Source organism: Nothobranchius furzeri, chromosome 11 (genome assembly GCF_043380555.1).
Source record: "Nothobranchius furzeri strain GRZ-AD chromosome 11, NfurGRZ-RIMD1, whole genome shotgun sequence".
NCBI lineage: Eukaryota > Metazoa > Chordata > Actinopteri > Cyprinodontiformes > Nothobranchiidae > Nothobranchius > Nothobranchius furzeri.
Window position 1 is genome coordinate 26,705,752 of NC_091751.1, and position 25,045 is coordinate 26,730,796.

Sequence of the window (25,045 nt, forward strand, 5' to 3'; positions counted from 1 at the left end):
CTTCTTCAAACCGGCGTCATTCCAACTCGAAAACCACACAATGGCGCATTTTATTTAATGTTTGAGAACTCCTGAATTAAAACAGCGTGTTAGTTTTTAGTGGATTGTTACATAAAAAATATTCAAATAAATCTAGGTTTGTGTTGCTATAGCACAAGATTTTGTGTTTTTATTCAGGGGTTTCACTTACAAACACACTCAAACCTTCACAAGCTGCTACAGACCAGCTGATCTGTCGTGCTACACACCAGGTAAGCAGGTGATCCTCTTTCATCCTCCTTTCACTGCTCTGGTGATGATCTCCGTCGTCACACATGTAAGAGGAAGTGAACAGTGCCGTGTGACTGAGCATTCAGCTGATGAGTTTTACATATCAGCCCTCTCCAGCTCATGTCCTCAGTGAGTGTCCCCGTTGAGTCCCCCTGCTTGTCTTCACCTCCTTCAGGACAGTTATCTCTGGTTGGTGCTTTAAGAGCAGGTTCACTGAGAAGCTATTTTTTTCTTATTATTGTTGAAAACAATCACTCTGAGTTTAACATGCAGGCTGAATGTGAAAAAAGATTTCTACCCTCATTTCCTGCATTAACCGCCAATAGCAACTAGACGAGAAACACTCGGGTTAGAAAAAGCCCCTCGCATCTACACCGTCACTTAAAGAGCAAGTCCCCTCCTTCCAGAGGCACTCCACTCCCCTTTCCTGTTTGACAAATGTACCACAAAGATGCGTTGCTTGGCAGACTAAGAGGGTGGAGCTGATAACAAATACACGCACACATTGGCTCACATTGTGACATCATATGGGCCATTCCCATCTGTACCGGGTCGGCCCGGGCCGGGTAGCGTAGGTTGTTTACATATCTGGGTGGCCTGGTATTTTTCTGGGCCAACCAAGGCTCATTCTCAGCCCTCTTCTCGAGGGGGTCTGCTTCAGGCCAACCAGGGCCAACACACCCACTGCTGACAGCAAATTCACACCTTCCATTAGAGCAAGCCTCTGATTGGTGGGTAGAATCAGCCCACATGGGCTTAAGACAAGGATGTGTGGAATCAACCGGGCCAGGCTGGGGCCGACTGGGGCTGCCCGGCCCGGGCCGACCCGGTACAGATGGGAATGGCCCAATAATATACTAGCTAATGTCATAGAGTACCTCTCAGCCAATAGCAATGCAGATTTTAATAAAAATGCTGTGCAGTTTTCACGTGAAGAGGGTGCAACACAGACTGCACTGTAAGCAGAATCTTAAAATTTCTGTTCTGGATGCAGTAGCTGATTGCAAATGGGTTTTAGAGCAGCTGATGGTATCTCGGATGTAAATGAGTATACAAATACACAGAAATCGAGTACAACTACCACCAAACTACATCTCCCAGAATGCATCGGGACAGGCACCCAGCAGCTCCTCCTCTCACCTCCTGCTGTCTCCTCAGGTGAGAGTAGTGATGTGACGTTCACGAACGAATCAAATCTTTTGAACGGGTTTTCAATGTGAGTGATGAGAGCCGAGTCCCTGCAGAGAGCCGTTCCTCTTAACAAACCTTCCCGGAATTCGGTCAAACTCACCTGCTCAGACCCCACCCACCGCTGTGACAGACGTAGGAGGAACCATAGAAACACGTGTTTATATACATATTTTGGGAGGAACGCTAACCAACCCTGTGCGCCCTCACGGACACTGCAGGAAGACGTTGCTCTTGACCCCCCCCCCCCCCCCCCCCGCGCTCGGTTGGCTTCACTTCGTTCAAAGGTGCCAGGCTTTTGAACAGCTCTTTGAGGTAAACGACCGACTAATGAACGGCTCCCATGAAAGAGCCATAAATCCCATCAGTAGGTGAGAGGTGGAGTAATGTAAGTGGGTTAGAACTTGCTGAAGAGGAGAAAAGCACGTGAGCAGCTTCCCTTTGATAAAGAGCGTCATACAGGCGTCCCAGATTCTGATGTTCTTGAGACGTAAAATTAAACTGTAACTCTGGCTGATTTACTTTCTCAGCATGTTATTAACTTTTACAACAGCCTGTAAATGAGCCATTTTTGAAGTCATTTAAGTTTAAGTGAATAATGTTTGATTCTAGCTTTTGCAGCTATCCGCTGATCTATGCTCAGCATCTGACTGTCAGGTTCCAGTAGCCTAGTGAAGTAGACCATATTCTTGCTTTGCAAAGTTTGTATAAATAATACATTTATTTAGTCTGGCTTGCCAGGCTAAGGTTCCAGTGCTGTGGGAGGTGTTTTTTTCATCCACACGTGGGTCCTTACTACCGGGTAGGTAGGCTACAATATATGACGAAAGAATACCAAATCCCACCCAAGGTTTACACCAGGTAAAGTTGAGAGCGACTGCCAAACACCAAAGGAATCAGCCGTTTAACCACCACACGTGGGTTTATTCAAAAATAACTAACAAAAACGTCACTAAGAAGCTTTAAGCCGGTCAAATAAAACAGTTGCCGGAACTAGGCCCGGTGAGAGTCTGCAGCCTTATCTGGGCACTGTGGGGCAGGTTCCTCTTCCACAGAACCGTCCTCCTTGGTCCCCCAGCCTTGTCACACCTCCTCCTTCAGGGCGCTTTTCTTCGATTGTTCGCCTCCTCCTGCAGGTCAATCTCTGGCTCGGCCGCAGCACCGCGCCACGCCGTCATCCTCCTCCGTCGCAGGCCCCACCTGTCAGTGAATTTAGGCGGCAGTCATTGCTCAATCACACACCGGTGTGTCAAACCTCATCACAGACCGCTGCTCAAATGCCAGGGCCGAGGGATACTCTGCCCGCATCTTCATTGAGCCTTGTTACAGACAATCGGTGTCCTTCTACCCGGCAACCCTCCACTCTGCCGTTGTCTCCAAAGAAGAACACACTCCTAATCTTCCACCGGTGCAGATGATTGCCCAGGTGGGATGTCATCTCCCTGAACTTGTCAGAATAAAAGCACACATCCACCCAGCTTCCCGGGTTTTTCAGAATCAAAACACACATGCAATAAAACTAAAAAAAAAAAAGAATACACGCTAAAACTACACCACACTAGAAGGAAAAAACACAATAAAATCCAACTGTTGGAGGGCTTATGGAGACGCTCAGGTGTACACCTCCCAGCTAATGAGCTCTGCAGCAGAGTTACCTCTCTCACCTGCAGCTGAATCACACATATGTTGGACCGGTCAGTAACAAGATGGCGCCAGTGCTTGGCTTAGCCGTGGTCACCGGCCACTTTTTCAAACTTTTCTCCACTAACCTCCTCTTTTCCACCTTGCTCCTGTCTGCGATCCTCTTCAGTAGTGTCCCTGCTACCATCTCCCATGATCGCCAGACTCTTTTGTCCTTCCGTTGTTCACGATCGCCCAAAATGCACCGAGGACGTACCTCCCTGTTTGTTTACCTGAGTGGCGCACTGGCCTGGAGCCAAACGACGATTCCAAGCAGGGCGCCTCCAGCTATGTTTATCCGGTCCCGGGAAAATGTTGGAGGAAAAGAGGTAAACGAGCAGGAATCCAGGTGAGAAGAAGACTTCTCTTAAAGCGTGGTTTATCTAGTAAACATCGGCGTGATCTTTTAGCTTCTCTTCCTTTGTTTGGTGACCTGAGCGCCACTTCCGCATTCCGCGGTTTCTCCGTCCAAGTTTTTTAAGGTCGGTTTATCCTCATTCCTCAGTGGTTTCTCCTCCTGTTCCCTCCATAAGTGGTTTTTATAAACACCGTGGATCTAACCCTGCTAATTTACGTACACTAACTCCAGCTGTTTCTGTAGTTTCTGATTCCTCCACCTCACTCAGCATGGCTCTATTAAATACCCGCTCTGTTAACAATAAGCCCTTCCTGCTCAATGATCTAAATCACTCCAAAAACCTGGATTTTCTGTTTCTGGCTGAAGTTTGGCAGCAAACATCTGATTATTCTGGTCTGATTGAACTCTGCCCGAGTGGTTATTCTTTTCTTAGCCAGCCCCGGGGTTCTGGTCGTGGTGGAGGCCTAGCTGTTGTTTTCAGAGACCATCTTCCATGTAGCTCTACAACCTCTGGTCACTTTGCTTCTTTGAACTGCAGCTGATTAAAGTCGGGCGTAAGGACCCGTTCTTCTGTGCTGTGGTCTATCGTCCACCTGGTCCAAACAGTTCTTTCCTTCAGGAGTTTAGTGACTTTCTATCCTCCACTGTGAAGCTGTCCAGACTGCTGATTGTTGGTGACTTTAACATCCACGTTGATGATCCCTCTCATCGCTTTGCCATGAATTTCTCCAGCCTTATGGACTCCTTCAGCTTTACCCAGCATGTTTCTGGCCCCACACACACCAGGGGGCACACTCTAGACCTTGTTTTTACCCTGAGTCTAAATGCTGACAGTGTTTGTCCTGAGGACGTTTACATTTCAGATCACCATTGCATTTTCTTTAACTTGTCAGTTTCTGCGTCCCCACCTCCCGCTCGCCATCTGGTTAGATCTCGTTTTCTTAATGAGAGCACAGCTAGCAATTTTTCTGCTGCTTTTGATCCACCCTGTTCTTCTGATAACGACCCAGATTCCTTAACTTCTCAGTTTAACGAGCACTGCCTCTCCATTCTGGACAACACCTGTCCTGTCAGAACCAGATCAGTTCCTCCAGTGAACCCTACTCCCTGGTTTAATGACAGCCTTCGCAGCCTGAAGCGCCAATGCAGAAAAATTGAGCGCTTGTGGAAGAAAACCCATCTCCACGTCCATCTGCTGCACCTAAAGGATCTCCTGACATCCTTTAACTCTGCAGTCAGAGACGCCAGGGTTTCCTATTTCTCCAACCTGGTGTCCCAGAGCAAAGGGAACCCCAAGGTGCTGTTTAACACCATCAGCAGCATCGTCTCCCCTGCCTCTCCTACAGCCTCCATCCACTCTGTTACAGACTATGAGAACTTTCTGTCCACCTTCCTCAGGATCCACTGATTTCCCCCTTTCCTATTCACTCTGTCTCTTTCTTAACATTTTTTTTATCACAATTGTCTGTTTTTTGCTCATTTTAAATATATTTTTAAATTCTTTTTTATGTTTTTACATTTTTTGTTTTTGTGAAGCGCCTCGTGATTTTTATCTTGAGAGGCGCTATAGAAATGATATTTTCTCCTTCTTCTTCTGATCAGCTAATGAAGACGGGAGGAATAAAGGAGTCAGGAAACCAGCCACTCCGTGCCAGATTGCATGCCTTCGTGGTAACATCCAGCCACCTGAACCAGTTCTGATCATCTAACCTGAAAACTTTGTCCGTTCCTGACCTGCCTTCATTTATTTACATAGGATTCCTGATCCCAAGCCAAGCTAATACTTTCAGCCCTTCAGAACTGCCTCGGCTGCTTTCTTCCCCTCCTCTAGAACCATGGCTGCGTAACTCCCTGGCTTTTGGATCTCCTCCCATGTGTCTCTTGTTCACCCTCCAACGTTGCACCGTAAGCCATCTCAGCTTTTATTATCATCGTTCTCCTGGTACCTGTTACTCACCTCTGAGCTGCTCCTGATCAGTCCTACTCACCGGTCTACAGCCCTGGCCCTGCTCACCTCTCCAGCAACGACCTTCATTCTCCTCCCAGTAAGACGTCTCCAACTGTTCTATATTCCTCTTCGTTCCGCTCATCCTGTATTCTTCATTCCAGTGGCCTAACCTCCAGATCCAGAACCCAGCCTATTACTGACCTGCCTTTGAGTTCCTGAAAATAAACATTTTGTAATTATACCATCTCCTGAGCTTCTCATGTATGTGGGTCAAATTTATTCCTAAAACCATGACACTGACTTTGTTTACTCTATGAACAGGGACACTGTGGAACACTATGGTGGAGGTTTGTTTCTATACAAATTTCATAATCCTTTGTAATTTTTCTCAGATGTAAACTGAGGGGGGAAACATGAAAAAAAAATCCTATATTGTAATGGAGAGTCAGGTCTCTAACAGAAATGTGAGAAAATAACTTCTCTGGTCACAATTTTATTTTATTTTATTCAGCCAGAAAAACTGAAATGTCACGTTGGCAGCAGCGTTGAGATTAATTAAGGATGACCGGAGTCCAATTTTGTAGCCCAGGCAAAATATTAATTGCACAAGTTCTGGATGTTTGAATCTCCATCCATGTTGTTTGGCCCGATTAGAACTGCCGAGGTTCTGGAAGAGTACTAGGTAAAAGATGAACTTGAAGCATAAACATGTCCTTGGGCTTCTGGGATGCCCCTCGGCGGGTGGAAGTTCACCCATCCAATGGTGGCTAATTGCTAAGTTTCTTGGATGTCAAACGCCACTTCATGCTTATGTCTGGTGGAAAGCCGGGGTTAGACGCAGAAGGAGTTGTTCCTCAGTCTTGTTGTTCGGGTTTTGAGGATGCTCCACATTCTGCGTGGAGGAAGGAAGGTGATTTGCTTAGAGCAGCAGCGCTCAAGCCTGGTCCAAGAGGAATGGTCTCCAGCATGTTTTAGTGGTATCTCTGCTACAGCACACTTGATTCGGTGGTTGAATCACCTGTTCAGCACCTCATAAAGCTCTGCAGAAGCCTCTAAATCACCTGCTGATTAAAATCAGGTGTGTTGAACCAGGGAAACAACTAAAATATGCTGGATACTGGCCATGCAAGACCAGGATTGAGCACCCCTAGGCTGAGTGAGGGTGTTCTGGTCTGGTTCTGAACCTGTCCTCTAGCAAAGCAGACCCCTAATCAGCAGGATAGAAGATGTCAGGAGGCTCTCCATCTGGTTGATCTAGTTGATACGAAGCCCACCAATAGGTTTTAGGGCCATTAGAGCTATTAGTAAATGTTTTACGTATCCCTTTCATCTTGTGTTATTTTGCATCTTGTAAACAAACCCAGTATTTAGTCCTTAGGTGTAAAAATGAGTGAGATAGGGGAGACATCAATCCACCTCAGCTGCTTCCTTTTTCTAGATGCACCCCCAAATTCCCACTACCCACTTTTTAAACATCAATATGTATGCATTTAATGACACATAATGATGGGTAATAAAATGTTAGGGTAAGTCAAAAAAGATTTTTTTAAATGGAACACCATGGTAACAAGCCAGGCTTCCACAAAGAGCAAAGTGCACACGCCTGCGTAGTTTCATGTTATTACATCTGCTTCAAGGGGTGTGTGTGTGTGTGTGTGTGTGTGTGTGTGTGTGTGTGTGTGTGTGTGTGTGTGTGTGTGTGTGTGTGTGTGTGTGTGTGCACCTGCATGAGATGGAGTAGTGGGGGTTTTGTAATTGGAAAAGGAGATAGAGCAACACACACACACACTCACACACACACACACACACACACACACACACACACACACACACACACACACACACACACACACACACACACACACACACACACACACACACACACACGTACATGCGCGGTAATTGCTCGAGCTATTCAGGAGCACTCGTTGCATTGTGCAGCTTGGGAGCAGGATAAATGGCGGCCGTGGCATCGGGGTAAATCTATTAGGAACCTGTGGCCCTGGCTTTGTATCTAAACCCCATTTTGCTTTTATGGAGGGGATGGAAATGATATGGGGGTCAAAACAGTAAATATGAGTCAGTTTCTTTTCCCCAAAATACCTTTAATTTCCTGGTTGAACGTGAATGTTTTCATTATAAAACTGGAAGATGTAAACAATGTTCAAACTGGGATAAAGTCTTCTCCAGAGGAGACAATATCTCTACGGACCTGTGACAAAAGCAGCTACATCTACAAAACATAAATGTATTGTTTTCCAAGCACTCATCTGTGCAAATGTAATGAAAAGAGGGAAGATCGAGACAAAACCCCAAAACAAAAACACTTTCGTAGCTGTTTCTTTCATCCAGCATACCTGATCACATGCAAATGTGCCAGTGGACAATAGGTTTGGGTTGAGTGTCGTAGGTAAGCTAGAGCTAGCATCTGTTTGTGCCAGATGGGATGAGTCTGGGGGTGGGGGAGGGGTAACAGATTTAGCAGGGGTCACATATATCTTTGTGGTGGAGTCTCAAAAATACCACTGTTGTGGAAGTTGGTGATTTATTTGAGTGTTTTGATTTGGGGTGCATCAGGAGGTAGTGACAGACCGGACTATCTGTTGTGTGGAAATCATTCCCCTCTCTATTACTGTCAGTAGACTGGAGACAGACAGGTGGGAGAACAGTGAGACAGGTCTGAGGATAGAGGGGAAGATTCAGACATTCACTCATCTTCTCCCTCCCTGTGCCATTACTTTCTTTACAATCCTCCGTGCTGATTATAACTTTCCTCACTCTGACATACCATAATGTTCTCTGGGCTTCTTCCTGACTCTCTGATCTTAGCATCTCTTCAAGTGTGAAGCAAACCCATTTCTGCCATAGGCTCTCTGGTGCTTTGAAAGAGAGAGAGAGAGAAAAAAATAAACTTTGTTAAGAGAGCATGCTGAGAAAATAGCAGTCTACCAGCTGCAGTGAGCATTCTGAACTCGGACTGGTGTGGATACTGACAACTCACCTGTGCGTGCGTGTGTGTGTGTGTGTGTGTGTGTGTGTGTGTGTGTGTGTGTGTGTGTTCCTGTGTGTGGAAGGCTGTCAGTAACAATGTATTGGACAGGTGATCATTGCAGCTTCCTTTCTTTCTCTGGTACCATGCAGATCTGTCTTCCTACCAGTACCATGCATTCATCTCACTAGTAAACCGGTTTTAAAGCCTCGTTTTGGTTCAGAGTTTTTCTGCCTGCACGCTGAGAAGGAAAAAAAGTAGAATATTAAAAGAATATTTCAGTCATTTTGAAGAGTTTTTACATGAGGAAGTTATAAATGGTGGCTGTAGCCGCTGCAGAGAGCAAATGGCTAACATAGCCAGCCAAGACCAAAAGGCATCGCAGTCTTCTTAAAGGTGTGGAACACACACACACAAAAAAAAATCATTTTTACTGATTATTTCTGATTATAATACAGTTTTTCATGCAGGCTGATCATGTGTGTTACGGTTTGCAGATGTTATGCACCATATACGCATGTGGTGAAGGTTAGAGCATGCAAACGTGATGAAATACGATCACACGTCTTTTATGCCAACAGTTTGAAGAATTTCAGGCTAACAAAAAAACTACTTAACCTCTTATTCTGAAAATCACGCCAGATTACATTTACACTCATATTTATGATGTAAAATCCAGAATACCATGTAATGTTGTTCAACCAGTGGTGAGCTCATAAAAGCTTACATGAATCAGGATTAAATGAGGAGCTATTTCACGGTGCCACGGCCTCGACCCACCACTGCCTAGGACCCCACTTCCCAGCATCCTTTGCACCAGACATCCTGATCACGTGGTAAACATCACCTATGTATGGAAGTACACCACTTTCATCTCCACTCAGTTATGGTTCCTTTGGAATCGAGCCACGAGTACCCGAGCCGACCAGCTCTATTCTTCAACTCTGACATCAATCAGTAAGTCAGTCTTTCTTACTTTGGAAAGTCATCACGATCTTGTTTCCTTTCAAGCTCCGTGCAGACGTTTCTATATTAGCCACACCCAACGCTAGTCTCTGAATGCTTGGATCGTAACACACGATACAGCTGAACTCCCTGCTGCCCTCCGTCCTGCCTCCCCTCAGCAGCAGCCTGACTCACTCCGTTTGGATTAGCTGTTAGCTCATCAGATCGAATGCTATTTTTCCAAACGGAGGCTGTTCACAAGACAATCTTTGAAAAGTAATTATTTATTACAACATACAACTGTTCATCATAGTGTTGTACAAAATCCTTCAATATGAAAACTTTAAACGACAACAGTTTCTAAATGATGCAAAAACTAAAACCCAGCTCCACGATGCTCTTCTAAGCTCTCTGGAAGGACTCTGACGAGGAGACCATGTACTGTATTATAAACTACATATAAAACTTAAACCAACTTCAGTACCATACAACTGACAAATGATGTGATGGGTGGGTGCTTGTAGTTTGTAGCGTCACCGAAGGTCCTCTAATTGGTGGCAAAGGGCACATTTACCCAGCTGGGTCAAGCTGGGTCAAACAGTACTTTTAAATCCACAGATTAACCCAAGGAGCCACGACGTCTGCTGCGGTTCCATCCCAGGAGGAGGACACTTCAAGTCACGATGATAATAATTCGATAATAATAATTAATAAAAGGGCTGCGCAGCAGCGCAGTAGTTTGAGCTGTTGCCTTGCAGCGAGAAGGTCCTGGGTTCGATTCCCAGCCTGGGATCTTTCTGCATGGAGTTTGCATGTTCTCCCTGTGCATGCGTGGGTTCTCTCCGGGTACTCCGGCTTCCTCCCACAGTCCAAAAACATGACTATTAGGTTGATTGGTCTGTCTAAATTATCCTTAGGTGTGTGTGTGTGTGTGTGTGTGTGTGTGTGTGTGTGTGTGTGCGTGATTGTTTGTCCTGTGTGTCTCTGTGTTGCCCTGCGATGGACTGGCTCTCTGTCCAGAGTGTACTTCGCCTACTTGCCCATTGACCGCTGGAGATAGGCACCGGCCCCCCCGCGACCCTGCGTGGACAAAGCGGGTTTAGAAGATGGATGGATAATTAATAAAACTCATTGATTTTATTACTGTTTAATATAATCATCATGAATGATCACTTGGTTCAGTATAATGGTATTTTAATTACATGAAATGAATTATTATGCTATGGGATAATAATAATAATGATTATGGTTGATGACAGTAAAAGATGTGTTCAGCAAAGAAGGTCAGTTCACCTTATCCAGCTAACACAGAGTCCAGATAAACGATAACTACAACAGGTGTTTTTGACGCATGATCAAAGCTTTCTTGGGGAGAGAGTGGGAGTGTCCTGAGAGCTTGGTAAACCATCACCAGCTTCAGTTCAGTTCTTGAACCAACACCAAGGAGGAAAAGGGGAACGGCCGTCCCTAAAACCTCCACCTGCTGTTCCAGTCACGACGACCAGAATAGCTACGAATAAACGCAACTGTAACCAGCTAACGAAGACTCTACCCAGAGTCGTTGATTTCTGAATAAGTTAAGATGCAAAAACTCCTTCAGAGTTACGGACTTTGAGAAGCAAATAGTTCCACCAGTCGAGTGACCCAAGGAGACATCTCAGGACCGATTTGGTGGTGCTAGAGGTTTTTCTACCAACCTCGTGCCTGGAGCAAACCATCTCCACCTGGACACTTCGGATCCAAAATGGGGATCTTCTGATTGGGTGAGGTAGACTTCGACAGAATGTGTTTGATGCTGTTTTCTCTAAGTGAAAGACTCAGTTAGCCGCAAAACATCAGTTCCATCCAGAACGCTTCTGCTCTCTGTGAAAGAAACCTTCTAATAATTCCATCCACGCATCCAAACTCGTATTCTCGATTTAGTTTCCATCCAGCCACAGGTTTGCTTTTAAAACAAGTTTAATATCAAAGCTGTTAAAATTGTCATCAAATTGTCATCCATGAATTGTCGTTTTATAATTGTCGTTTCAAATCTTTAAGTTTAAAATTGTTAGTAATACATTTTTTTCATTTTTAAACTTGCCTCATTATTGAAACGAAACACAGAAAAGGTATAATATTTCTGGTTATTGTAAAGCAAAGATTCCTAGCTTCTAATTCAAAATAAGTTTTGCTATAAATTTAACTATTTAAATTAAATGTTAATCTTTGGATTAAAATTAGACCAAACAGGTTGGTGTATGAACTTAGATCATACATAAGTATCCGGGATATTTATGTATGATATATCATAGGTTAATGTGCTTGGTCATTGTTGGGAATCTCCAACTGAATAGCAACAGAGTTGATTCCAGTGTGTACTTTAATTCTCTACAAGTTTTATAAACTACAAATTAAACTGAAGCAAACATCTTTGCTGCCAATAAAATTTACTGTGTATCTTTGTTCCTTTTGCCGTTCTGTTCAAACAGTTGATTTTGCCTACTTGGAAGTCAGAATTTCCGAGTTCCAAGGAAAAAGCGAACGTACCGTTAGCTGATGTTAACGGAACCAAAAATATCAAGCTAACGCTATTTTAAATGATTTATTTACCAGCTGGAGCAGATTAAGATGATGATAACGTACTTAGATTGTTGATGATGTTGTCATCACCACCCGGTCACCCATCGCATTTAGTGAAGTGGACTTGCATGCTTTCTGTTTACAGCTCGCCTGCAGCAATTAGCAACATTATGCTTTTGCGCCGCTGTCTATCTCAGCAAATCTCTGTCTCACAAGTTCTCGTAAATGATACAGAAACAAGGCGCCGTTTCATATCACATGAATCGATCCTCGATACCACGGAATTCGGTGGGTGCCTTGAAAAGTACCGAATTCAGTACTGTAAGGTTATGAAGTTCGGAATTTTCAGCTCCACACAGCTGCCCCTGTACACAGTAACACCCGTGTATAAAAGCCAAGGTCGGGTGTTCCTCAGACTGTTTACATTCCAGGAGAAGAGTCCGAAGGAGAAGAAGAACGCTTTTACTTAATCAAAGTACTTTATTTGTGATTAAAAAAAATTAAGCAAAACATATGTTGATCAATAATAATCAAGTGAATGATCTGTGGAATAAAGATGTCATGATTTATGTGTTTAATGAAAACAGGACTATTGCACAGACAGACTGACCCTCATCTCCATAGAAACGCATGACACATTGTTCCAACCAATCAGAGCTTTCGGCTGCCGCAGGAGAATCTGGCTTGTTGACTTAAAGTGTCCAATCCGCTTTACTAAAACTTATCAACAATTCAGAGATATAAAACAAGGCAACGCCATTTTAAGCTCAGTTCCATTTTGACTTCAGTTCTATTCACCGTCATCCCAAAGAGAAGCACAGCCTGGCCAGATGTGTTTTCTTCTTTAAACTAAGAACTGTGAAGTTGGAGATTTTCGTCGTTTAACAACCAGACGACATCCTTTCAAAATAAGAGCACCTGCTGACGCTGCCGATTGGTACCGGGGTCGACCCTTCAGACGGGCTTTGACGTGCTGCGACCGCTGCTCCGAACAGCTCCAGTACACATCCGAGGTTCTTGGACCTGGCATTTCCTGATCTACCTGGGAGGCCCCCCACTGGGTACGTACACGGCAAAATAGCAGCTCATGTCATCACTTTATAAGCCTCGTGATATCTAGTCATAACAAAGACGACCAGATTCAATGACGTCAGCCTAAGGAGTCTGAACCAACCACATACACACACACACACGCACCAACACAACATCCAAATCCATTTTCATCCATCACAGAGTTAGTCCTGGTAGATTGTTAAGAATTTATAATTAAGAAATTAAAGATTCTCAAACGATCCCAACTCTCTCTCTTTTCTTGTCTCAAAGTCAATTCAGAGTGTTTAAATGAACTCCCTGATGATAAAAACAACCTATTCTTCTGATTATAAAAAGTGATCTACTTACAGTGTATTAAAATACAACTCTAGATAGTTACATCACTCTATTTCGTTACAGTACCCATCCCTACTTATTGTTTTTACACACTTCAGATATCATTCTAAACACTCCTCCACATAACGATGAGATTAAAAACTTTAGAGTAATTAAAGTTACAGCAGCAGTAAGCCTGGGTTCATCTCTTGGGTCAGACCTGGAGCAGTTGATGGTTGGGGGCACCCCCCCAACCCCACCCCCGCCCATCTATGGGTAATTACTAATTACTAATCAACCATCATAAGCCTGAATCTGAGCTTCGAAGGGCTGTGTGAAGTCTGTTCTCATGTGTCTTATGGAGATGCCTCATCTGGACCTGGAACCCCCCCCCCCCCCCCCCCCCCCCCCCCCCACACACACACACACACACACACACAAGCACAGGCCCCCACCTCTTTCCCTATAGCCTCTATATCCTTTAGTCTGGAAAACATCACTGTGACGATCAGTGAGGACGTAAAATGATGCATGTGAAGAACTTAAATAAGTCTGTGTGTTCCTCCTCATGGATTCACTTTTCCATTCATTGTGTCACAAAGGAAGAATGACTGGGATTGGCTTTGTTTCTAACACTGGTTTCTCAGCGGTGGGCCTTTGTCCCCTTTCTCCAACCTGCCATTAGCAGCGCTCCACTCGTAAAATCTACCTGCTTAGTTAATAAAACAATTAGTCTTTCCTTTGAAATGGCGACAGCTGCTTTGATTTGCTGTTGAGGCGCTGACTCCGTTTCCCTCTGCCTGTCACGTTGTTCCTCTGTGGTTCCCCCTCTAATCCTGCTCTCAAATGAATACGTGCTCCTGAGATTTAATTGTTATAATTGGTTATTTTTTCCTTCACTTACCCCTGTCTTTTATACAGAAACTTGGCTGAGATGACAGCCATCCAAACTGACACTGAAATATTTAGTTAAACATATAAAAATGAGCACAAACACACGTTTTTATAATAAAATTTATTGATTTTATCACTAAGTTCCTAACATGAGTTCTTTCTGCATCATATTCCATGTTGGTTCACAAATTTGGAGAAATCTGTTTTCCATGTTAAACGGACCAAACGAGCGTCAGGGTCTGTACTCACAAATAGCCAAGTAGAGTAACTGGGCGGGACTTGTTGTTAGGCCATCCTGATTGGTTGTAACTCAGTAGCAAATGATACCGGCAGAAGTTACTAAATCAACCTTCATTTGTCAAATTGGGTGAGCTGCTGGTGAAGCAAATAAAAGAAAAAAAGCAGCATTCATGCCTTTGGGGGCGCATGGCAAAATGTAGCATGGGGCCTCTGCAGCTGTTGCCCTGGACATTTTTCCATCTTGACTTAGCTCAAAGCGCTAGCGCTAGCCATGACTTCTTGCTTTTGGTTTGCAGCGTTGGCCTTGATGCAGCTTTTAGGAATTGTTACTCTGTAAAGAAATCTGCTGCATTTGGCATTGTTGTCACAAACCTTGTACTGTCTTTTGTTGTTTTTTACTTTTCATAAGTCTTTCGATAGCTTCGCCAAATTTTTGCACGGCTGTTTTATTTGTTACTGTTTATATCCGATGACAAAATGTTCAATAGCCACTCATTTCCATTGCTATGGTCTTGTTGCAGTCAACTGCAGCTGGATGACAGGCGACACTGTCACACTAGAAAATCTGATGCCTTTTCTGTCACGGTGTAGGAGGTGGAGGTGATGGACCATGTGTGGTTGAGCTGAGCAGGAGGTAAAAATGCAGGCTTCAGTAAAAGTAAAAATGGTTTAATGGCAGGATGGGACGAACAGGAACACCAGCAAACAGCAACAATGAACTGACAAAGGACAGGGGCAAAACAGGTGGTTTAAATACAGAGGGCTAATTAGGGAAACATGGGCAGGTAAACGAGGGACAGGTGAGAACAATAAGGGTAATCATGGCAGGAGAGGAACACAGTCAGGCGGGCAGGGGCAGATCGTGACAGTACCCCCCCCTTAAGGGCGGATGCCAGACGCCCATAAGGCCACACGACACAGGAGACGGGGACTCGAAGACTTGGACTGGAACAGGGACTTGGACTTGGACTGGAACAGGGACTTGGACTGGAACAGGGACTTGGACTGGAACAGGGACTTGGACTGAAACAGGGACTTGGACTGAAACAGGGACTTGGACTGAAACAGGGACTTGGACTGAAACAGGGACTTGGACTGGAACAGGGACTTGGACTGGAACAGGGACTTGGACTGGAACAGGGACTTGGACTGGAACAGGGACTTGGACTGGAACAGGGACTTGGACTTGAGCAGGCGTGGGACCCAGGCAGAGAACTGCAGGAGCAGGCGTGGGACCCAGCAGAGGCTGCAGCAGCACGAGACCTGCAGGCATAAGCCCCACAGCGTGGACCAGGAAGTGGACGAACGGCAGGAGCGATGTGAGGGAACCCAGCTCGGCGGCAGGTGCTCGACAACCGGTCAGAGCAGGTACACGGCACGATTAGCTGGGTCTCAGGCAGAGGCTTGGGTGCAGGGAAGCAGGAGAGGAGCGGGGAGACCAACCCTACCACCCCGGAGAATGATGGCGTGCGTAAGGGGTGTAACTCCTTCAGAGCTCCAGGATCCGCGGCTTCCATGACACAAACGGGACGGGGGCAGAAAGCAGGTGAGGAGAAGGGCTCGACCACCGCAGGAAACGGACTGGATGCGCCGAAACCCACCCAGAGGCTTGACCACCCCGGAGAACAGGTAGGATGCGCCAACACCCTGGGCCAGAATCTCCTTCTGCTAAAGGACAGAAAAGAAAAAATAATTCCTCCAGGGAGATTTAGAAGTGCTCACCACAGGTCCCGGTTTAGGTCAGTTCATTCTGTCACGGTGTAGGAGGTGGAGGTGATGGACCATGTGTGGTTGAGCTGAGCAGGTGGTAAAAATGCAGGCTTCAGTAAAAGTAAAAATGGTTTAATGGCAGGATGGGATGAACAGGAACACCAGCAAACAGCAACAATGAACTGACAAAGGACAGGGGCAAAACAGGTGGTTTAAATACAGAGGGCTAATTAGGGAAACATGGGCAGGTAAACGAGGGACAGGTGAGAACAATAAGGGTAATCATGGCAGGAGAGGAACACAGTCAGGCGGGCAGGGGCAGATCGTGACATTTTCAGAGTATTTTTCTTTTAGAATACGTTTTAGATACAAGTCACAGGGACCTTAAAGTGTTTGGGGCCCAAGGCGGTCGCCTAGTAAGTCTACCTCTGCATAAATCCCTCCACAACGCTGTCATTTTTGCTGCATCGTGGTCTCCATCTGGCCACTGGTGCAGTACCAGCTTGTTTTACTAAAGTGACAGAGTCCCGAAACGGCTCATTCTGGAAGGTACTGAAAATGTCAAGAATATAGCTGCTGATGCAGCTTCATTTCAGAGGGCAGAAAACTTCCTTTAACGTATTATATTGATCTTAAATCATAATAACTCTCCTTTAACTGGTAAGATTTAATTGAAATACCTTCCAGCAGGACCTGGTACAGGTAAATGTTCACGGAGAGTTCTGGAAAGAGTAAGCTTTATATTCTTTAGAAAACCTCTGTGCTGTTAATAGTCACCATTTCATTATACATCATCCGAATGTTTGAAGGCTCTGGAGCCTTTATAAGGCGTTTCACATCAACAAACAACTGAAAATAAACCAAATTAAATAGCATGTAAAGATGTACAGACGCACCCACACGCTAGTGCTCCAGGGCCAAACAAACACCTCTAAATTTCATCAGAAATATAATTAATTTCCCCCCCCCCCCCACTCCCCCTCAGAAACAGAAATAGGTTTAATAGATGGATGCTCGGGGACCGCTCATTAGCTCTGACCCCTCCTGTAATTATCAGATCCATTTGTGAAATTCATAATGGACTTAAGGGAATGCCCCCCCACACACACGCACACACTCATACTCTCTCACACACATCAATGCCACCAACTGAGCTTAGACAATAAAGATGTTTATGATTTGACGCTTTTCCAGTTTCCTTTAATCCAACATCTTCTGTAACTTTCACACGACATGTCACCGTGGATTAAACGGTTTCTTTAACTCAGCCCAGACTCCTTCCACCTCTCTCTACTTGTTTAAAGTGGCTACCTGAAACGAGAAACTTCATTTTTAGTCCGTTTTTACTATTATTGTGGTATAAAAGCGGCCCTTCCCGCGCCAGCTGCCAGCTCGGAGCGGGAACACACACGGAGCTTTTTAAAATGTTTTATTTTCTTCCTGTCACACTCAGTGAGTTTATGACATTACCTATGGAATAACAGACTTCTGGATAAAAGGCTGCTTAAGCGGCATGTAGCGCAGATTGATAGGTTGTCTAAGAGCACTGGTTTACCACTGTGTGGCAGTAATTACAAAGGAGCCGGCCGTTTAATACACTGTTTGAATAACTTGTTATTTTAATTTAATATTTCATTTCATTAGAGTAATTTAGGTTTAAGTCCTTAATAGGTGTTACTAATTGACTATCAAAGAGTCAGTGATGAAGGATTTGTACAGAGAAGCTGGAAATAAAGCAGCGTCCTGATGAAGGATTGAAATAAACAAGACAAGGGTCAGATTAGGATGGAAACCTGGAATAAAATCACATATTAGCTGAGATTATTATTGATTTTAGACACGAGGGAGTGGCTTTAAAACCTAAACTAGATTAATTTTCTCAAGTGGTCTTCATGACTTCCTCCAGAAGGAATAGTTTATGTCGTTTCATGGTGAAATTAAGCGCTCTTTTCTTTTTCCAAGCCAAGTTTTTGAGTGAAAAACTAATTTAAATATGCGTTAAAAATAATCATTTCTAATTTGTATTTTTTGAGCCTTGAAATGACTAAAAGCACAAAGTTTGTCATGATTCATGCGTGAAGGAATCAAAATATGGTTTGACAAGGCGGCATCAACTGACACGTTCCCCTAATACAGCTGACAACATTGTCTTTATTCATCCTCGATGATGAAGATCAAACAGAAAATCTTAATCAGGACGAATTCTCAAGAGTAGTGACCATTTCTGTAATGATTTATGACTCTGATGTTATTATGTAAACTAAAATAAAAGCTCTGCACCCGTTCCCGTGCTCCTGACATTTAACAAAGACTTAGCTTGAGCGATAACCCCAACCTGACACCATTCCTCTTAAACACTCTCCTAAAGATGTTTTCAGAACGTTGTTTTTTGTTTATATGGGGGGGGGGGGGGGGGGGGCTGTGACCTCGGCCCTTCCACTTTGTGTGTGTGTGTGTGTGTGTGTGTGTGTGTGTGTGTGTGTGTGTGTGTACACTCCCAAACAAAAACACACAATGTGGCTCCTGCATCGCTTCTGCAGAGGTGTTTGTGTGTGTTTGTGTGTTTGTGTGTGTGTGTGTGTGTGTGTGTGTGTGTGTGTGTGTGTGTGTGTGTGTGTGTGTGTGTGTGTGTGTGTGTGTGTGTGATTGGCACTATTACTCTGATGCTTGTGAGCGTGGAGGTGAAAAGCGAAGACATTTGTACTCGCTGCTCATTTCACATTTGCCTAATTGATTTAAACAATCTAATGCCGGCGTTCTGTAGGAGTGCGGGATGTTAGCACATTAGGCTTGATTTGAAATGCAGTGCACACACACACACACACACACACACACACACACACACACACACACACACACACACACACACACACACACACACACACACACACACACACACACACACACAGGGAAGAGTAAGCGGTTTTCATTCTAATTGTAGCTGTCGACAGGGTGCAGGATCACTGCGGCTTATCATACATGCATATATGTAAATTTTCATATTTAAAAGGATCAATTAGAGTGACGTTGTCTTGGTGGCAATTAAAAGGTCTGCTGTTTTTCTGCATCTCTCAAAGGTTAATAAATAACCTGGAGCCTGATGTGTTGTGGGACTTATCCTCAAGTGGGGCGCTGTGTGAGAAACGCATCCGGACTGCAGAACTGGGCCACCACAAGCAAATAACACGTGACTTAGATCATGGACTTGTCACAGTTGCTATATTGTGACACGTCACAGAGACCGAGTCCCCCCCCCCCCCCCCCCGCCACATTTTGGACGGAATCACCAAAGCTCCAGATGTAAAACTCTCCTTTTATTACCTTAAATAAATCTGTTACGCTTCAGAGCGGGCTTCATGAAAGCCGGGTGTGTTTTCACTTTTTATTGATAATAACCTGAACAGCGTCTACGAGCGCTCAGCATTTTTAGCACGTCTACAATTAATGACATAATTTGCTGGAATGTGGGGTTCATAAAATCTGCTGCATAATTCTGCATGTGACATTGTAGCTTCGCCAGCACGTGGAACTAAGAGGCACGAAGGCAGCGCGTTGACAGCTGTGATGTCACAAACACACCCTGTTTATTTATTAGCACATTAAAAACTCAGGTTGTCTTCCTCACAGCCCGAGCTGTAGTAAATGCCACCGCTCTCCTTTTCTCCATTTCTGTCCCCGTCTGCAGAAAAGTAGTAGAAGAGAAAAAAAATCCTCCTTTGCTTTCTTCTCCTTCGGCCTGTTTGGTAATAAGAAACAGGTTGCTCTGTTGGTTTGTTTTTGTTTCTTTAGTAAGGCTGTAATTTAGGACTCATGTTCAGTGTCTCTCCACTCCGCTGGCTGCAGGAGCTTAGAGGGGTTCAGGCAGACAAACACAAGTGAGAAATAAAACAACCCTCTGTCTCAGCGACACAAACGAGTTCTGCCGTGTGTCATTCAAGTCAGATTTAAAGGAGCTTAAGTCTCAATCAGAGCAGAATTACACTCTGGAGATTAACGTTGACAGAAACAATTTTAGAATTCTCTCTTCTTTTCCACTGAAATCAGGAAACACGTGCTGTTTGTTAGGCCCCGCTCACTTTGGAGTGGCAGATTTTAGCTCTTAATCACAGCCGAGCGAGGCAGGAAGGTAGCTGATCAGTGTCAGGCTTTATGGCCTCAAAGGAGAGGTTTAATCTGCCATGGTAATATGGCTCCAAAACTCATCCTTTCACAATAAAATACTCTTTATTTTACATTTGATGAAAAATACAGTCAACAGTGGAACGTTCCACATCTGAGATTATAATTTATACAGAACCAGGTTTTAGCTTTAACACTTCACATCAAAATGTATTATTTTATAGAAATATTTGGTTAAAATGAAATAAAAAAAATCAAATTTATAATATGTTTCAATGAGTGAGTTAAAAATTAAACCTTTTTAATTCCTTTATAATGAAACATAAGTGAAATAATAACAACTTAGCATTGTTTTAAAAAGTAATTTTTATTTTTATTTTGAAATGGCGTCGGAATATTTTACTGCTATCTAATGTGAGGTTATTAAGATAATGTTTAATTTTATCAATAGTTATTAAAACACATTAATAATTGTTGCTCCTACAATGGCAGACGTAACAATTGTCCTTATTTATGAGGTTTCTGTCTTTACTTAATCAGGTATTTTGCTTTTATTTTTCAGGTATTTTGTCAATTTTTTCAGTTATTTTGTCTCAATTTTTCAGGTATTTTGTCTCTATTTTTCAGGTATTTTATCTCTATTTTACAGGTGTTTTGTCTCTATTTTTCAGTTATTTTGTCTCTATTTTTCAGGTATTTTGTCTCTATTTTTCAGGTATTTTGTCTCTATTTTTCAGGTATTTTGTCTCTATTTTTCAGGCATTTTGTCTCTATTTTACAGGTATTTTGTCTCTATTTTTCAGGTATTTTGTCTCTATTTTACAGGTATTTTGTCTCTATTTTACAGGTGTTTTCTCTTTATTCCTTGTGAATCAGTACCACTGATAATTTAAGTCTATAGAAACAGAACTGGAGTCCCCTAGGAACCACACTCATCAGCATAAACCCCATGAACATCTTTCTGAGTTACCTCACCAGTTTGAATACTCACAATTATGTATATCATTTATTTTGATATTCGTGATTTTTGATTTGGTGCCACAACCTCTGGTACTGCTGCTTTCCCTGCAACTTATTTTGACCGGGTCATGAATCAGAACACCAGCACCAGATCCTTGCATCTACCCGGAGCACAGACACAATCAGCTGAGCCACCAGTTTCTGGTGATAACTGGGATGTTCATCTCTTTCTTCTCATTAAACCTTATGTATCTCTGGTTGTTGTAGATATGTTTTAGATGAAAACCTGTGCACATTCAGTTGGTGCACGCTCTCAGTCACATGACTCAGCTGTTTCTCAGGCGCAACTCCACATATTGTCCCCATTAGTCATTAATGAAACACTGAGGTTGTGTGTTTTCTCTGCGTTTGTTTTCCATTAGCCGCCCCACATCTAGCGCTATTCCATTTCACCTTTTTATGAGCAGGTAGGAAGACATTTCTGCCTCCTTAAATAGTAAATCTGGACTATTCCTGGTGCCACTTTCCAATGTGATGGCTAGACTGGAATCAGGCCTGAGGAGGGAGAAGTTCTGGAATGGATGAGAGAGAGAGAGAGAGAGAGAGAGAGAGAGAGAGAGAGAGAGAGAGAGAGAGAGAGGAGCTGTGCCGTGCCAAGGTTGCATGCACACTCACCATGTATCTGAATAAGCTTTTTATATTAAACCTAACATGGACCAGATGGCCTCCACACAGCGGGCAGCCACACATGCACAGATCACTGTGCACGGAGGGGCCTTCATACCTGATGCTGCTAATGTGTTTGCAGCAGCACGCAAGCCTTGTTCCCCTTAGTTGATGTTTGTTTACGTGTTTGTTTTTGTCCTTGTGTGCTAAGGTGCAGCAGTGTGGCCGGTGGATGCTGGATGCCCCCTCTTCCCAACCCACCGGTGGCTTCCAGCTCCTCTGCAGCCCTCACCACTCAGCTATGAGCTGCACCGCTTTCTGCTTAGTTCCTGAATTTATAATAATTTGTGATAAAACGATAAAGTTCATGTAACCAAATATTGATGTTTTGCTCTTTGTTGAGTTTTGACTCACTCTGAACCACCAATGGTCCGTGATGGAAAACCTTTATCCTAAATCCTGGAACTTTACTTTAGGAAAAGTCCTGAAGACTTACTTTCTGGACTAAAGAGTCACATTCAGCTCCTTGTGCTCAGGACATAAATGTTTGTAAAAAAAAAAAAGTTTCATATTAACGTAATGTCTGCTTTAACGCCTTATTTAAATACACGTCACATAAAGAGTTGCGTTTGTGTTTTTAACGCTATCGTCCACCTCGCAGAGTCTCCTCTGGTCTCCATGTCTTCGTTGTTTTTATGAACATTTCCAGGAAAATGACTTTTTCTCTAACAGATGAGTAACCTATACATGTATAAACCAAACGTTCTGCTAAATGTGTTCAGAGACAGGGACATCACAAACGCATCTCAGGAAAACCACTCCCATCCTTTGCTTCCTATTTAGTGGTGTGTTTATTGTTGTTGTTTATTTTTGTTTGTTTGTCGCCACCGTTAAAACCCTGCCTCTGCCAGACGCTCACAGGATGGGATTATCAGGGAAAACGTTTGTGTTGCATATTTCTCACAAGGTCTATCTGGCCAATTAGGGCCCTGATGGAAGCCAGAGATTCTCACCAATTACAGGCATTTTTCCCCGTCTGGCAGTGGACGCCGGCCAAGCCTCTGTTCGCTCGGTCAGAGCCGCGTTGTCTCTGGCAGGGACACTACCGACGTCCTGAGAAGTGCTACGTCGTTTACGGATCCAGGCGGGCAAATGGGCCTAAACAGTGTGGAGGGGTCCCACTCGGAGTGGGAATCCGCCCTCACACACACACACACACATGTGTGGACGGGTGAATGCAGATGAAGGAGGACAGAAACAATAATCTGGTGTTTACGTTTAAAAGAAGGACAAAAAGACAATCCCAGAGATTGAAACCAAACAGAGGTGGTGTGCTTTTGTTCTCGGTGGTCTCTGAAGCACCCACCTCCCTCACCAGCCGCTCAAATAAAAACCACGTCCCAGAAACACTCCGGCAGTTGCAACAAGTTAAAGTTTAAGGAGGCTGAGACTACAAACCTCCCCTCCCCCCAGACCACAGTTGTTTTGCTGCTCTCTGTGGTTACTGTGTGGCTTTGCAGAATTCCAGCTTGTCCAGAGAAATGGGATCTAATGTTTTTTTTCTTCCCATGTGTCGACGGACACGAGCATGTTAAAATATCCACAGGAACATCTGACTGAGTGACTTCTTTGACTTTTATGTAAGTTTATTTCTCACCCAAATGTTTCGACTCATTCAAAAACAGCAGAATAAGAAATGCCCGACTCTTGGGAAGCTGTGGAACAGGAGTTTGTTTATCCTTCTCCTGCTTCGCTTTAACCTTAACACACAATAGATCTCCTGCTGCCTTCGTAGGTGACACTGACACACCGCTGCGGCATTAGCTGCTTTCATTTTTGTATTTTTACTTTTTTTTTTTTTTTTTGCAAATCTCTCTTTTGTTGCAATGTCTCGTCTCTACTCCCCTCCGGTCTCCACTTAGCTTTGTGTAAATGTCACTCTTTCCCAGCCGTTCCTCCTGGGCGCCTCGAATGTAAGAGTTCGATCAGTTATGCTGTCAGTGAAATATCACTCAAATTCAACAAAACAATAAGTCATCGTCTCATAGTGGGTTTGGTGTTGTCATAATACCACTTTTTCATAGTTCTGTTCACAACAATAACGTCCGTCTGAATCAATCAGATGAATAAAGTGTTGAAGATTTGATCAGACCCCCAGGATTATGTTTTGTCCATTGCCTGTGGCTCGGAAATAAAAAATCCATTCTTCTCTGGACTGTTTGATAATCATTTATTTTAAACTGATTCGCCAACTTATTGTTATAAAATTTAAACAAAACTTCCTTTAAGAAAAATCACAGAATTGGTTTCCTCTAAGCTCATTTTATTGTGTTTAGAAATATTTTGGGTTCATAAAATGTTGTTATTTTTATTATTTTGACGTATTTCTTGGTAAAATGCTTCACGGAGGGGATCAGACCATTTCATGGTAACTCTAATGAAATATCATCTATACTGTTGTTTTTAAAGTGCTTTTAAAATAAAATTTAATTGGATGATGTGATTTTTTTTATTGACAAAGAAACAGAAACCAGAAAAGACATTTTCAGTATTTTTAATTCATGCAAATTTAATTATAAATGAACTGAACCAGTACTTTAAGTGCTGCAGTGCCAACACTTTAAAATGTTAACTTCTTAGCGTACCAAGACTTTTTTTCTAGTGTACTGGTAGTATTCTGACCATTATCAGTCAAAATTCCCTATATTACTTTAAAACTCTATCCGTCTTCAGGCGAACAACAGTCGTCTGCAGTCTCACACACACACTGAGTGTTCCTTCTCTGTGGCCGTTTTTTGGTTTTCCACCACTACCCTCACCCATGATGTCCCACAAGGTTCTGTGCTGGGGCCTCTACTCTTTCTCCTCTATCTTCTTTCTCTTCAGCACATCCTGAGCTCCTTTAAAGGAATCTCCTACCATCTTTATGCAGATGACATCCAACTGTACATCTCCTTTAAGCCTCATGAGATGTCTAAGCTGCAGCTGTTACACACCTGCTTAGACTCTATCAAAGCCTGGATGGTGGGAGCTTTCTGCAGCTGAATGAAGATAAGACTGAGAACCTCGTCTGTGCCCCAGACAAGCTGGTTCCCAAAGTCAGAGACTCTCTTGGTCAGCTTTCTTCTCTCACCAAATACTCTGTCAG